Source organism: Anopheles nili, chromosome 2 (genome assembly GCF_943737925.1).
Source record: "Anopheles nili chromosome 2, idAnoNiliSN_F5_01, whole genome shotgun sequence".
Taxonomy (NCBI): Eukaryota; Metazoa; Arthropoda; class Insecta; order Diptera; family Culicidae; genus Anopheles; species Anopheles nili.
The window spans coordinates 59,754,564-59,770,465 of NC_071291.1; the positions used below are offsets into that span (position 1 = coordinate 59,754,564).

The 15,902-nt window shown below is 47.0% G+C and overlaps 1 protein-coding gene across 1 annotated transcript in view; it reads left to right on the forward strand.

Moving 5' to 3' along the window:
- Positions 1 to 15,902, forward strand: part of LOC128721511 (uncharacterized) — an 86,518-nt gene that overhangs the window by 19,096 nt on the left and 51,520 nt on the right. The gene's annotated exons all lie outside the window — the stretch shown is intronic.

The window sequence follows — 15,902 nt, forward strand, 5'->3', positions numbered from 1 at the left end:
GCCCTTGCGGAATTAGGCTTTTGTTTTTGGCCTTCGGTTGGCCCGATTCGAGCCGCCTTTCAGTGCGATGTGGTGAAATTGAAGGGGCAAGAAGCAAAATTGCTGATCAAATAAAATAAGCTGCGAGAGGTGTGCGCGCGATCCCGCGATGGTTGGGATTGGCTTGGGCAATCGGTTCATCTTCCGAGCCGTAAGGGTTGATTGATTCGATTAGCCAGACGCATGAAGGTTTCATTTTTTTTTCTTTGCGCTATTTGGCAACAGAAACAATCCCAAAACTGCGCTAATCGATTAGGTTACTTGCTTTTTTTTTTGGATTGCTTTAAAGCGTACGGGAAAAATAGTTCCCATATGTAGTCTGAACGGTGCGAGTTTATGCTGTGATCTTTAATTGTGGCTAAAGAATTGAGGTGCAATTTGTACATTGTTTTTTACGCTCACTATCGCTTTGGATTGTGGTATCGCTTTGTAACTGAATGTCAAGGGCGAACCGATAGCTTGTGGGCATTATTACACCGAAATGGATTACCTATTAGTTAGAAAAAGAAAAAGATAGGGTCCCTTTAAGACTTTAGGAAGTTTAAGGGGCTCTTTAAGTAAAATAATAATGTGATAGAGCCCTCAATAGAGCGATCAATATTAGTCGTAAACTTGTTTCCTCAAAAGTAGTAATTAGACAAATAAATATAATTTTTTTGTCTGCTAAAGCCTAAAGTCCATGTAAGAACAAATTACTTGTTACTATCCATCTCGTTAGAAGGCTTTTGTTACATTATTCATTTGTACCACATGTACATTTTCCTATAGATTAAAGGATAAAAGAATAGCTCTAAAACCAAAAAAATAAGATTTCGTAATCTTGAAATTCTGCCACCAAAGTAATTCCGTAAACATGTTCTTAATTTTGATCATGCGGCTATTGCATGCAATAGTCTAGTCCTTACAATCTTGCAAGTCCTTACAAGTAAAATATAACACCAGTGTGTGATGTTAAAATAAATAGCCGCAACGCTCTCCGTCTCATAACGAGCAAACAGGTGAACAAATCCCAAAACCACACCGCCACCGACCGATCAACTGTTGCTCTTGCAGGATCAATTTTATAAATCAAAGCCCGGTTACTGCGAATGAATAAATTTTCACTCGCTTTGAATTGCTACAAATAGGCGAAACGGCAACCGATGCCGGTTGATGGCGTTGCCAAAGATATTGCAACGATGCTCGGTGGTCATAAATTCGATTACACCCACGCTGCAAGCGATTTCCGCGCATTGCAAGGATACCGCTGAGATGTTTCGAATTCAAACCGCACATGAGTGTGAGTTCCGGACGCGTTACTGAGCACGTTCGCCAGCGTGGTGCGGTTGAAACCCGTGAGCTAGTGTACCTAGACGACAGCGAAAAGCAGGCAGCAGGACTTCAAACCGAGCATACGTGATCCTTCGCCCGGTATCGAATTGCCGATAAATATGTATAAAAGCCGGCTGAAAAGGGAGGCGAATATTTTAAACTTATTCAACTTCCCCCGTCTGGGTGGCTAAGCACAGCTGCAGCCGCAGACAAAACCATTGCGAGCATCCACAACCAAACGGCGCACCTGCACACCTCACGGGTTGCAGGATCACGAAAAGAATATCGCTTCCCCGGTGCGAATACATCCAGTGGTGGCGTTTTGCGCGCACGACCGGGAGCTTGGCGCTCGGTAATGCCGGGAAATTTATGGCGCCTGTCCACGGATCTATGCGCATCCGGCATCGTGTCCTGGCAGGAGAGAAAACGGGACACTGCCACCTTCGGTGCGATACTCTTAACGGGAGGAGATCAACAACCGACACCGAACCGGGCACTGAAATTGTTTCTTCATTGCGTTCCCCTGGAGTGGCCGTATCGGCGTACGGCAAGCGGTGGCGGCAAATGGCGAGAAAATTCTTGATGAAGAAAGTAATAATTTATGTATGAGTTATGAATTCATAAAGCTCGAGTGAAAACGAGCGCAGGGTTTGTCGGAGCTCTGGTCCCGGTGGTTGAACGAATCGTGAATCGTTTTGAGCGAGCGTTGGATATCGCTGCAGCTGGTCAGAGAGCTGGCAGGATTTATTTCCTGTACACGGGGAAAAAAAAACACGCGTAGTAAACCGAACTCACGGCCGCCCGGTGGAATCGATATGCGGGGGTTCGAGAGGCTGTTTCAAGCTGGAAAAATTGCCCCCCGTCGAGACGTCTTTGAGGGAATGGGGAGAAAAAAGAACGCTATTTCGAGAGCTCAATCAAGAAACAAATTGAAAAATCTTTCGCAATCGCTACATTGTGTGCTAGAAACGGTAGCAATACCGCTCCCTATACTGCCGGGCTTAATGCGCCGATCGATCCCACCGATTAGACGTAAGATTAATGTCTCCGTAAGCGCGAAGATAGCGCTCTATTTCTGGTCCATTCGACGCGGCAAACGTCAACACACCACGTGGTCAGCGCGGGGCGAGGTGTTCTGAAGGTTGAGCTGTCATGGTTGGTACGACAGATGCGACCTAACTTCCCGATAAGTGGGCATGATCTCTACCTACGGGGCGTCGTAATGTGTGGCGTCGATCCGTCACTGCCACCGCGTCCTGTAAACGAACAAGGAAACCGGGCTCTAATGGCGAAGCTGTGCGATGCCATTACGCGATTACGGCGTTTATCCGAAATTAAATTGTACCGGTGACATTTTGCTAACTACGCAAAAAGTAGTAGTGAAGGATGGCAGGTCCGCTAGCTTTCGAAGGTCGGCCACAAGCCGAGGTGAGTGGTGCATGATTGCACTCTAAAAATTGATTCACCTTTCCGCGATGATGGTAATTACACATTATCGACCCTCCGGCACTCGTCGATCTAGATCCAAAACCTTCCCATTGCACCAGAAGATGTAAATTATGCTTACGCTATCCGGTGCGTTTCGGATTGCGCGATGGGCACCCGATAGTATACCCGCCGCCAGGCGAAAGGAAACAACATTCACTCAATCCGCACCGGAGGCACGATGCGGTTTCGAAGGTTCGAATTTGCAATTTGTCGAGCGTTTATTTGTCACCCGCGATGGAGCCGAAGACGTGCGTGCGGCATCTAGATCGCGGCGATCGCAGGCGTTGTGCGAAATGTCAGGGTCACCTTGAGCTCACCTTCAAAAGTGTGCGCATCCCTCAATATGTTAATGCTTGCAAATTGCTGAAAAATACGCGTGCCCTAAACCAAACGGGGATGGCTTTTCACGCCTCGGGGCTGCGTTTATCATATGAAAAGCGGCCCGCGAAGTGAGCTGATGATTGATCCGCATCGATCATTCAACACATTCCGCGCGGTGATCGTTCCGAGCGCTGAAGGCTCGTCACCGATCGAGTGCACTTGGCGAAGGGCACTTGCGTGCAGTGGATTTGCATGGCACCCTGTGTTCGCCGGTGTGCGTTTATGACCCTAATTTGAAGGCTTTCTCGGTCCCACTCCAGGGGAAGCCATCATTTCCGGGCGAGTGGGCGATCCAATCGGTTTTGAAGGGCTTTCTGACCTTTTGTGAGCCGCTGTGAGCCGCTCGTACCCCCAAAAGTTGAGTTGTTTTCCGGTTGATTTACCTCGTTGAGTGTTGCCATTTTTGCGCTTCTTCTTCTTCATCGGTGGGTGAAGGGGTCATCGTTTACATGGAACCAATCTCCCTCGACATTGCTCGTCATGGGGAAAAGTTAGTCTGCGTGTGACGTGACGCAGTCAAAAAAAAAAAAGGAAAAGGGTGAGTAAATTTTGGTAAAGTTTCAAAACACCTCTACGCACGCAACTCACGCTTCCTGGAAGGATGTCTGCCGAATTGTGAACTAAAATCCCCACGCTCCGCCCTATTATGCAAATTACGAAAAAGGTCCATTGTCACCGGAAACTGAAAGGATGTGCGTCGAAAATGCGGCCGGACTGGTCAGTGGCGTGGGGACGATTCAGAAAACTTTACTCAATAACACCTTCTGCCGGTTTGGTGTGGGTTGAAAAATATATTTAAAAAAAAACACACACACACACACACACACACAAAATACCCAATCCCCACCGATGAACGCGTGCCATTTTCACGTCGTTTGATGTGTGAAGCGTGCACGAAAGTTGTTGCTCCCATGCGCATTGGTCCCTTCGCATTAGCATAAGAATGCGTTTGATGTTTTCTCGAGCGAGGCGGAGCTGGCGTTGATGAGAAGTCGGCAAATAATTAGCTGCAACCGTACTCGGTCGGTGACGTCACGTTGATGACGAAATGCGGCTCCCATTGCGTCAGGACGAACCTTCCCTGGCGGAAACACACGCGCACACACGGTCGTGAAAGGATGCGCGTACGCAAATGTAGGCAGTTTATTTAAACGCCTCCCGTAACGTTCGAAGGGTTGTCACGCCGAGTAAAAACGATAATCTTCAGGAGCCATTAAAATTTGTAGTGGCTCCGGTTTTACAGTCCATATATATAATTTTTTGCCCACCCCTTTTTTTTGCTAATGTAGTGCTGCCTACGGCAGTTTTTGGGTGGAGGCCATTTTTAGACACGAACCCGGCGTTCTGCCAGCTCGCTTGAGGGGGCCATTTTGAAAGAAAAAAAAAAAGACGAAAGAGGCCGTTACATGAATTCCGCCAGCAACCGGGTGCCGGTTGTAATGTGCGCCACTCGGAAATGCTTCGGTGAACGTAAGCACCTTTCTTTCGGTTGAGGACGCGCACATCCATCCCACGGTTTTCCTAAGTCCCACCCTTTCTTCCGGTCTTCGCGCGGAAAAGCGTCATAATCCGGTACCTAATTGAGGGTCGCTCGTTTCCCAGGCGATGGAAGGACGCGAGCGGGATCATCATCATCGCGCTCCGGTTGGGTTGTGGGAGAGATGGCGTAAATCATTACGCCGCGACTCGGCAACAAGCGACGAAACGCCACGCCGGGCGTCTTTATGTCTGGTGGAAAAAGGGTCATCGAGCATAATCCCTGCGTAAGGGAAGCTTCAGGTTTTTGGTTCTCGGCCCGTTAACAGGACCAGACGGTTGAAACGGTGCAACGGTGGCGAGCAGGATTAGGGGCCATTGTTTTGTGTGCGTTTTTTTGTTGTTGGAAAATAAAGTAAAATGCGAACACACACACACGCTCCATATGTGTTTGGGGTGTTTTGGAAAAGTGGATAGATCGGCCCTTCATGGGGTTTGCAAAAGGGGTTTAGCTACACCCACGCATACACACGCAAATTGCATTTGCAGCCCCCGCAACTCCCATTTCCACCACGGGGCGCGAGAAAACAAGCGAAATTGATTAATCAACGCAGAGTCGTCCTGGCGTACGCGCGTCATTTGCTGTGGGTGAAACAAAAGAGGGCGACCGGCCCTATTGTTAGTTGCGCGTTACGCGGATGAACCCGCAAGCTAAAGGCGTGTTTGCGAATGCACACAGTGGGGAGGGAAATAAAAAGCCAAAACAAAATAGGATCACCACCCGGTTTGGGGCAAACACTCGAGTAGATAATCATGGCTCGTGCACCTGCGATTGGGAATGGATTTAAAATAAAAGGGGTAGAGAGATAAAAAAAAGGGCGCTGGAAAGATGAGAATAATGATGATGATGATGATGATGATGGCATCTACGACGCCTCAGCAAGCCAAGAAGCGGTAAATGGAGAAAATGTGTATAAATGAGTGAAGATGATTGAGCAGTAATCATTTGTTAATTTTTTTTTCTTCACCCCACTTTCATTCGCTCAGTCATTGCTGGCGAGAGAGAAAAAAGGGGTATGAAGATTTTCCGCGGCGGAAGTTCAGCTCACATTGAGCTCGGGGGGACTCCTTTTTGGAGATCCGCCGCGTAGGATGCGGATTTTAGAACTCGGGAATCGGTGGGTGGGTAGATGGGAAATAGCACCAACTGTGAAGATAATCAGCTCCGTTGTGGATTTTGTGGCACGCATCCAACTGTGCCAATGGATGCGAGAAAGTTGGCGTCTTATTCTCGCCTTTTCGGCGAACCAGCGTGAAGAAGGGTTACGATCGCGAGCAGAAGTTGAGAAGCTCTCAATTGACATGCAAGTCACCTTCACCAGACGGCATGAAGCAGTCTGGCGTAGTTCGTTGATTCGTTGATGAAAAGTTGATACCAATATAAAGCTGGCAGTGATTAGTGTAATCATCCCGCGTCTGACGTGTATGGTTTTGGGGGCTGTGTTCACACACGAAAGAAATTAGCCGCCGGCTGGCAATCGCGAATTGCGATCCCCGATCGGAGATAGAAGTCATCCAGCTGGATGGATTACATTCCGGATGTTATTAATAAATAGCCGTTTACGTAACGCGTGCTCGTCGGTGTCGGTTTCGGGCACTTTGTTCGTTCGTTCCTTCCCCAAGGGGTGGTTCAGAATTCCTGGGAAGTTTGCCAGATTCGCAAGATTTCAAAACACGCTCTGTGTTGGCGGATGAAATGCTGAATTGTGGACCTGCAACCGTCGTCGTCGTCGTGGTTGCGGGTGAGATCGTGAGCTTTTTGCACATCCGTTGCGAGCAGGTCGTGAGCTGACGAATCTTCGCTTTTGCGGCCAGCAGATCCTGGATCGTGGCTCGTTGCCTTTTTTTTTTCTTTAGCTTCCTCTTATTTTTGCTCGTCGTTTTGGGGGGTTATTCCGGTTATTTGTACCAAAACCAGCTAACCCGGATCCCACACGCTTGGCAGGGAATTCCGCACCGAAGCGCAAACCTAAGGGTGAGTTAACATTAGTTTTTTCTTCGAACGCGCCTCGACACGGTTCCCTGTGCCTGGCCTGCGAACCACGGTGACGTCTTTTGTGCCCTGCAAGTCACGAAAAGGAAATGGGTTTATTAGTTGGCCCGTTTTTTTCTTGTTGTTGCCGTTTGTTGAAAATAATTGTCTTTCTATCGGTCGCAAGTCTACCCGACGTCGGTGCAGATCGTTGGGTATCGATTTAATGTTGTAGCAATAATGCATGATGAGACACATTTTTTGCTGGTATATATGCGGGGCTTAAAGGCGTATTTTTTCCTTATGTGGGAACTTCAAATATCCATCAAAAAAGAAACAAGTAATGCTCTCCACTTGTAGTGTAGTCTGACACGTTCTTCTCGATAGACGATCTCTCAATTCGTAAACGAATGCAAGCCAATAGTGACATGCAAACTATCCGTCATCCGAGAGACGAGAATAAAGGGCGCACATTCATTCCTCTAAAAGAACGTCAGATCTCTTCAGTTAGTTTATCTCTTTAGCTTGTTTGCGGATGTCGGCAATGCTGTTCCCTTCCCAATGTAAATTCGCTTTGGTGTGGTTTGCCCTGAATGACTTAGTGTCCATTCAATTTCTGTGTCGTACACCAAAAAAGGAGCGTGTCATAGACCTAGAAAAAAGAGTGCCCATAACATACAGACATCGGACCTTTTGACCAATTGTTTCAGTGCTTTTAATAAATTTTATCCAACATTGTCCACTCGCATCACTCCGAGCCATGACACCATACGTTGTGTGAGACGAATTCATAATCTCCGCTCAGCAAAACGGCGCCAATGCAAGCGTACAGCCGTTTGTCGGCGTAAATGGTGGTCGTTTTTCTACTTCGTTGCAATAAGCAGCGTTTTTATGACACCCCTCACAAGCCTAACGTGCACGGTACCGGTGAATGCATTCGATGCATTTTTAAAGCGTGCCACAAAACGCATCACCACCGGTGTGTTATAAGTTTTTGTTCCGGGCAGCCAGAGCTGCGTGCGTAATGGTTGATGTTGAAGGGGCGGTTTGAAAGCGATCACGGAACCGGTCCTCGCCCAAATTACTCTGAGAATATCGTGCACATGCACCGGCGATATTGGATTGAAGCAAAAAAAAAATATCAAGCTGCGAAATAGTCATGCATACAAATACATCTTAATAGCTATCATTATGAAGCAAATGATGCTGAAGCTGCAACGGTTAGTGGGCAGTGCGATGGCTTAGAACGACTCCATTTCGGTTCGGATGCCACCGCAGTTCCGGGATGACGTACACCGGCGGATATCATATTTAAACCCGGAAACCAACGCCGGGAAAGAGCCGTTGTCGTTGTCGTGACGGCAGGTTTCAAATGTAAATCATCCGCAAAAATGCAATCGCCCGAAGTAAACTTGCGCTTTATCTGGTTCCGCTTGGATTTTTACGCGGCGCCCTGTGACTCCCCGGGAAGTTTGGTAAATGAGATCTTGCTTGTGTGTTTTTAATAATTCAGTGCAAGCAAATAAATTTAGTGTAAATATTTGATAAGAGATTGGACGCTGTAGCGGAACGCAACATCCGAAGGGTGGAAGCTATAATGATTTTCTTCCCCACTGGTGGTGGGAGGAGGTGTTCTGATAAGCGTGAAAAGCGAAGGGATAATAAAAGTGAGTAAGAGCGATTGAGACAGCATGTGGCAGAGAGCGATAGAGCGAAAGAGAGTAGAAAATCGTGAGAAAATAGAATTGTAAGGGGATTGAGCGAGATTGCCTTACGACACCTGGAAAATCGTCTGGTCGATGTCGCTGTAAACACCATCCTGGGTTTGGGTGGAAATGGAGCCCACGTGGGTGATTGCTGTTCGAGGTATCCTTGTTTCTAGCATCCAAACCATGTAAAGCCAACTGAAGACATAGAAGGAGGTGCTGTCATAAAATAGTATTTTATCATAGTAGAGAGTTCTTGAAGAGTGAAGACTATTATTTTGTACAACGGTACTTTATCTTGGGCCTTGATTTATTATGTTTGAAACGAAACTCTCCAGATTGTATTGATAAACCAATTATATGTGAAAAATTTAAAGTGTTATTTGTCTAAAGAACTATTATCATAGCTCCAGATTTTATTGATAAACTAATGAGTTGAAAAGTGTCACTTCAATGATGATGGAAAGATAAATGGAATATTAAAAAAAGATAATAATTAATAAAACATATATTTTGAAAATGGTTGTATAAAATAATTATCTACTAAAAAGCTATTTTTTGTATGACTGGTTAGACTGGTATATTTAAGATATAAAATTTATTTTTGCAAACGTTGTACACATGAGTTAAAATTGAACTGGTTCTACAGATCCGTAACCTATTGATATTACGAGATTTCTGCTTACCACTAAAGGGTTAACCGGACATTAATGATGTATGTTTCACACTCACAATACCATTGACCGGTACCTAGAATGAAGCTATTTATATTATAATTACCGATACGCTCTATATTTCCTAATCAATATGATCGATTTTTTTTATTTCCTGATTGAAATAAATTATTAAACAGAGACGTAGCTAAAGAGATGGTTTAGTAACTTTACAATGCATTGTGTATATTTTAATTCACATAATGTATATTTAATGCATAATGCATAACGTATATTTAAATTAATTTTTAATTAATTTAAAAAATATATATTCCTCCAGTGTTTTTTCAAATTAATGTAACGTTTTTAACAACTTTTTCTCTAAAATATATTTAATTTAAATCCGACTTCCGGCTTTAAATCACAAAAAGATAAAGCGATATGTCGACGCATAACACGCTCGGCCACACCGTGCCGCTAGTTTGTATGATGCCGTGTGCGATATACTCCTCAACTGTTGGCGCTAACTGTCAGAAAATCAATTCGTACACCCTCGCGTCCCCGTGGCACTGACTGGCAAGCAACACGCACTGACAGGTGGCGGTGTATCCGTTCCGGCCAGAGTGCTGCAAGTTGCAATGTCGATCCACCAAGCCCAAGCGCACGCCTCGTCGAGCCTGCCAACTGACAGCATTGTTTACGTAACGCAATGCTGGTGAGTCACCGTCTCCACCGAAGAAGGATGCTGATTCTGACAGCCCGACACAGCCGATCAGGCGAGTGCGATAAGCACGGACACCCCCCAGCACGGTGAATCGATCGAACCGGAAACCGCCAGCAAGACAGCAAGCGGGACTGAATGAGTGCCGTTTGCTGAGAACCGTGTCGAGGGATGTGTGCGTGCGTTGTGAATGCGGCAACGGTGTTCCGGCGTTCCATCGGCTTGGGGTCGGCTGCAGTGCGCAGGTTTTCCCTGTGCAGACCGTTTTTCCGACTGACGTCACGACGGGGCGTTTCGCGTGGGGAACTCGCGACAGTATTGGTGATGGAAAATACCGGCCTTCGGTTGAGTGTTTTTGCCTGAATGGCACTCTGCGTTGAGGGATTCTTTTCGCTCGTTCGTGGCAAAAAGCAGGTGCCGAATCGGTGAGTGGATTTTTCCACACCACTCGCGGGAGTTTTCCTTCGCGTTATCCTTGCGGTGGCGTTTCATGCGAGCGTGGCCAGAGAGAGCGAGCGAGCGAGAGAGTGAAAAAGAAAGAGCGACAGAGAAAGCGCTTTCTTTTTTTGTTCCTAAAAACATGCACCGCTCGCATGACATCATTCAGTAATCTGCAACATTCACGCCGCGTTGGTCATGCCCCGAGGCGTCCTGGTGATCGGGCTTCGAGTTGCACTGTGAGCTGAGCATCGCGCCCATCGTGAGGACGTCTTGCGAAGGTGCGTTCTTCGTTTGCCATTCGCAGTGAAACGTACCTGTCGCCGGAGCGCTGTTGTAGAATCCACCCGGGACGCTCTCTTGCGCTAGTGCCACGAGTGACGCAAAACAGCATCCGCGAGGGCGACTTTTCCAACGTGTTGATAAGGCCCGTACCTCTGTACAGCATCGTACCTTGCTACTTCCGATCCCGAGCCAACAGAATCCGTGTGCCATTTGAAGGTGTGCAGTGTGCGTGCGTGCGTGCGTGTTATTTTGCGTGCGAATTTTTTCGGGCACGGGTTTCGATTTGAAAAAAAAAATAAATAGAAAACGACCAACCTTCCTGTGGGCAAAACAAAACCCAAGAAAATCTGCCATCTCTCCGAGATTTCATCCGCGAGAGCGGCGCACGCAAGGACTCCGTTTTGGCGAAGAGTAGGGACGTATTTTTCCAAAAACGCGCGCCCTAACCACCCTGGACGGACGCATCCCGCCGCAGATGGAAATGGCTGGCTCGCTGGCGTTAGTTTTCCCTCGTCGCTCGGGAGAGAGAGCCGCCCGAAACGCTCGCCAAGGAGCGAGCTGAGCTGAACCGCTTAAAACAAGCCCGTACCCCGAGCGAGCAGGACGAAAGCCGTGCTGCGAGAGCGGCACTGAAACCAGCAGCTGACGGGCAGTGTGCGTGTGTGTGTGTGTGTGCGTGCGCGAGGTGGGTGTGGGAAAGGACCCAAACGAGAGGGGGGATTTTCGGGGGTTTCCTTTCGAATGGCGATGTCGCAAGGATGAATCATCGGTGCTCGTGCGAGCGCTAGCGCAATACGCGACTCACACCGGTGCAACGTTGCGCGGTGGAAAACTCGTGGAAAACTCTGTCGCCCGGACTCTGTGACCGGGTCATTGGCGTGTGAAACAAACCGCGAAAAGCCGTCCCAGAACGAGGACGAAGCATTTTTTGGCTTCCGTAAATTGACAATTTTGGCTAGCGTTTTCGCGTTCGCGCCTGGCGAAGCAAGGACTCGTGTGCTTGTTTGTCGTGGGAGGCAAAAATTGTCCCATACCGTGCGCTATCAGTGACGTTCGCTGTGTTGTGTGACGCAGGAGAAAAGCAAAACAAAAGCAACAACAAAAAAACAACAACAGGAAGACACGCTAAAATATCGTTAAAATAATACAAGAGGTGAGTCATCGTCGTTAAAAATCGTCCTGCCGTCGTTCGACGTGAGCGATGCTTTTCCCGCTGAGTGCCGTTTGTTGTTGTTGTTGGCGGTTCCGTTGGAGGGAACATTTTCCACAGGACCGTATGGCGCAAGGACATCCCCTGAGCGGGCGGTATTCTGCTTTTTTGTATTTCTCCGGTGCCACACCGGCATCTCAGCATCCCCGTGGTCGTTATGTTATCCGAGAAAAGCCTCCCTGCTGTGTGTGAATGTGTGTGTGTGTGTGTGCGAGAGCGTGCTGTGGAAAACCACTGTGGCGTGTAAATGTTGAGCGTGAGAGTGCTCGCTGGGAGCAGCCACATCGGGAGGCTTCTCATACCCAGAATCCTGCTTTCGTAACATCCATTTCATGACTTTGGGAAATGTCAAAATTTTCCTCCGCCTCCCATGACGACGAGCTGATAATGATTGACAGTGGGTGGTCCGTGCGTTTGCCTTCGTCCTACGACACACACCAGGAAAACCTACGAGCATGGCTGCTATCAGCATCATCATTATCATTAGCCGACGGGCGTGCACACGTAGCTTTGTAGCGAAAAACCAGCACACCAGGTTTGCTGTCGAAAGGTTTTGTCCTCCCACGGACGACCACGAGAAATGCGTTCTAAGGGTTTAATGGGGGAAGGACATGCCACGTTTTTCGTGGTTTCGTCGCCCGGTTTCGTGCTTATCGGAGGTTGGCCTATTTATTGCGCAGCACGTTTTCGCGCGCGCGAGAGAGTCTGTGGAGAAAAATCATGCCCCAAAAGCAGAGCGCGAGCTGCCGTGGATCCCGGGAGTGAGTTGATGGCCTTCTTCCGATAAACACGGCGGGCTGCGTAATGTTTTGTAATGCGTGTCGATTTGGGGTGTCGATGCGGTTCGTCCTGCCGTTTTCGTGAGAGACGAGCCACTGCTTTTGACAGAAGGTGGGCATGTTTTTGCGTTGTCGGTAAACGGATCCGTGAAATGATGGAGCCCGATGGAAACTTGGGCTCAGAATTGGGTGTTATCGGGAGGCTAGGATCTGGAATTTGGTGATCATTAGCCGGGGTAATGAAGGGTGCCTTTTCGATACAGGGAAAACTATCCTGCTAGGGTACTAGGGAAAGGGAAAACTTTCTTGCTATTATCAGCTAGGCGAACAGAACAGATCAGGACACTTGTTTACATCAGGCTGAAGATGAGGACTATTGCTGGTTCCATTATACACCACGTCCTGAATTGTTCTCTTGTATTGCATTTACTTAATGATTTCATTCAACACAACTTTTAGCAAATCACTAAACATGTTCACTTGCCTTTGTGCTCTCGTTTTTCCCCCAATGCAAAACGCCATCGAATCGCGCGAAAAATACAGACATATGCGTGTTTGTCACGTTCAGCGGGCGCCTTTTAATCAACCAAATGTGCCCATACCCGCGCAAAATTATGCCATTTGACGCCACAAAACGGCACCGGAGCGAGGGTGGTTGTGAAAATCAGGCATGCATGATTTTCCACGCTCCCGGTACCATGGTTCGGTGGGTCGCGAAATGAGATTGCCCATTTGGGATGCCCGTGTCCAGCGAAGTGAGCTGATGAACTCGAACCTGATGGGGGCAACCGAACCGTGGCCAAATTGTAAGACGATACTTTGACACTCCGTTTGGTTGGTTTCTTGTTCCGCAGTGGCTGGGATGGTGATGATGCTTGTTAAGGGTCAACGAAGAGGCGTTGGCCATGAGTAATAGAGATGTTTGCTTTCCTAGAAGTGGTGTTTCACCAAACCGAGTGCCTAGTAGGTTCAAACGTTAACGTTTGCGCTTTGGAAAGTTTGTATATTTCAAAAAGCACCTGCAGGAATCTTTTTCGTTTGCTGTTGTTAAAGCAGTACCTAAAGTTTTCTCCTTTATTAGCGCACGGCATGTGCTTGCGTTAATCCCTCGGTTCCTTTAAACATCAAACGGAAAGCCCTTTTCCAGTCGGCCAGCAAGTGTGCATAAATTTTCTGACTCAATAGAAAGTTCGCGAAGCTGAAGCGCTTGTGCTGTGTGCTCTAACGAGAAAGCGCACCGGAACGTTATCAAGAACGTGCGGATTATGCGGAGGCATGGTTTCGTCAAATCATTAGCCCAACGAAACGCGTTCTCACGAGCACCGAAACCGAAGAAAATCCGTTATCATAAAGGAAGGAGCGTGGGACGCAAGGATCTAGATCTAGTGATAGTGGATGTAAAAACACGCACACTCACAGGCGTAAAGTAAAAAAAAAAGAAAAGAACAAGATGAAAATCTTCCGTCGCTAAGCAACGCCACTTGGCACAGGCTGCTTCGTTCGTTGTGCGCGGTATTTTTGCTACCATTTCTTTCCAGAAGCAAGACTCTCACATCGCTCTCGAGGGGTTAATTAATTATGTCGAATACAGAAGCGATGGCATTCCGCCAGTCGTGTTCCGCTGGTGGAAAATACTCCAGCTGCCTATCTGACAGCCGGGCCGGCACCGCGGACAGCGGAGTTGCTAATGTAGAAAATTAGAATGCCTACGGCAGCATCGGGAAATGCCTGGGATGTTATTTTTTGTGAAAGCCTAACGATGATCTCACTATAATTGTACGAGCGACGGCTCGCAGCCGTTTGGTGTGAGGATTATTTCGGGGAAGTTTCCTCGCCCGAAAATGGCAACCGTACACGTGCAGCAATACAGGTAGCGTGGTTGGAATGGGATACGATGTCGAATCGAATGGTACAATGGTTGGCGTTACGGTGTAGACTGTGTGTCGTGTAAATGTAGATTAGTATTACATGCCTCTTAGGTTGGGTGTGTTCGCTGGGAGTACTATTAGGTTTTATTAGTCGTGTTGTATTACAGAAACAATCAGTATTTTTAAATTTTTCATCAAAAGCATGAAAAGTCTAGTTTTCAATTCAAGTAAAATCAACTAACAATCAATTTTTCATATTTCTGAAAGGTATTTATTCTCATAAAAATACTACCTATAAATGCAGAATTTACAAAAGATAGCATTTTTGTTGAATTTTTTGATTTTTTTTTATAAATTCTCTTTTTCATTTAATTTGTCCTAGTTGAGGGGCCTATTTATTCTCATAAAAATACCACCTATAAATGTGAAAATTGAAAAAGAAATCATTTTTGTTGATCCTTCTAGTAAATTTTCCGCAAATACTCTTTTACCGGCACCTCTATCGTGTCGTTTGTTGTGACTTCAAAGGAATCTGTCCTATCCTTTTTTAATTTTATTTTTAGCCCATTTGTAGATGTCCTTTAGTATGCTGCACATACGAGCATAGCATGTAGGAACATTTCCCGCAATTCGAAAAAGGGGCAAACGAAAAGGGGAAAAAAAATCTAGCCAGATAGGAAAGTGTCGAAGCACGGGGCTTGATAAAGAGCTTCGGCAAGGGGGATTTATTTTCTCCCGAGTGCAAGTGAGTGTCCCGTGTCCGGTCAAGCGCTGGGGCGCAAAACTGTCCCACGTTCGACTATAAATCTCTATTAGGATCATTAAATTGTCGGAAATTCAATTTCTTGCACTAGTACTTTCCCGGTGCCAAGGTGCCGGTGTGATAAACCGGCGAGCCCCGTGTACAAAACATTGGCGAAGAAAAATTATTTCCCTGTCTGTGGTTTTGAAGTGAACGTCCCATGAGAAACTACTTCCACTCACTAAGGGAAAAATGTGCTAGCGCTGAGGAAATCGCTTCCTTCGAGTGCTGGTTTTGCGAGAAAGCAAATTCGATTCGCCCCTTTTTTGGGGCAGTCGGGGAGAGCAACAAATTTGTAAATATCATATTTAATTAACCTCAGGATAGACAGCGACGGACGTTTCGGAGTGATACGTTATGAATTCATTAAATTACCCTCTACGAGAGAGAACAATAAGCTCGCTACTGGTGCTGGTGTTGGTGCCAGCAATCCTAGGCCGTCTTTTTCGTCTTCAAATGTCACCGAAGGGTCACGCAGCAAGTGAAAGTTTCTATCGTTAAATTTAACTACCGTTAAGGCTTTTGGACGTCCCTTTGGGAGCCAATTCCGACGGTTGGGGTCCTCTCGACAGGAGTGTGTGTGTGGGTTGTGGAGATCCTTTTTGTTCCTCTTCCCCGGAAGTAGAAGAGTCTGTCAAACACGACGCTCGTTGAGTTGTTCGCTGTTGTTGGTTTTTTTGTTTGCGCCCGTGCGAATAGCGAACAGGACATCT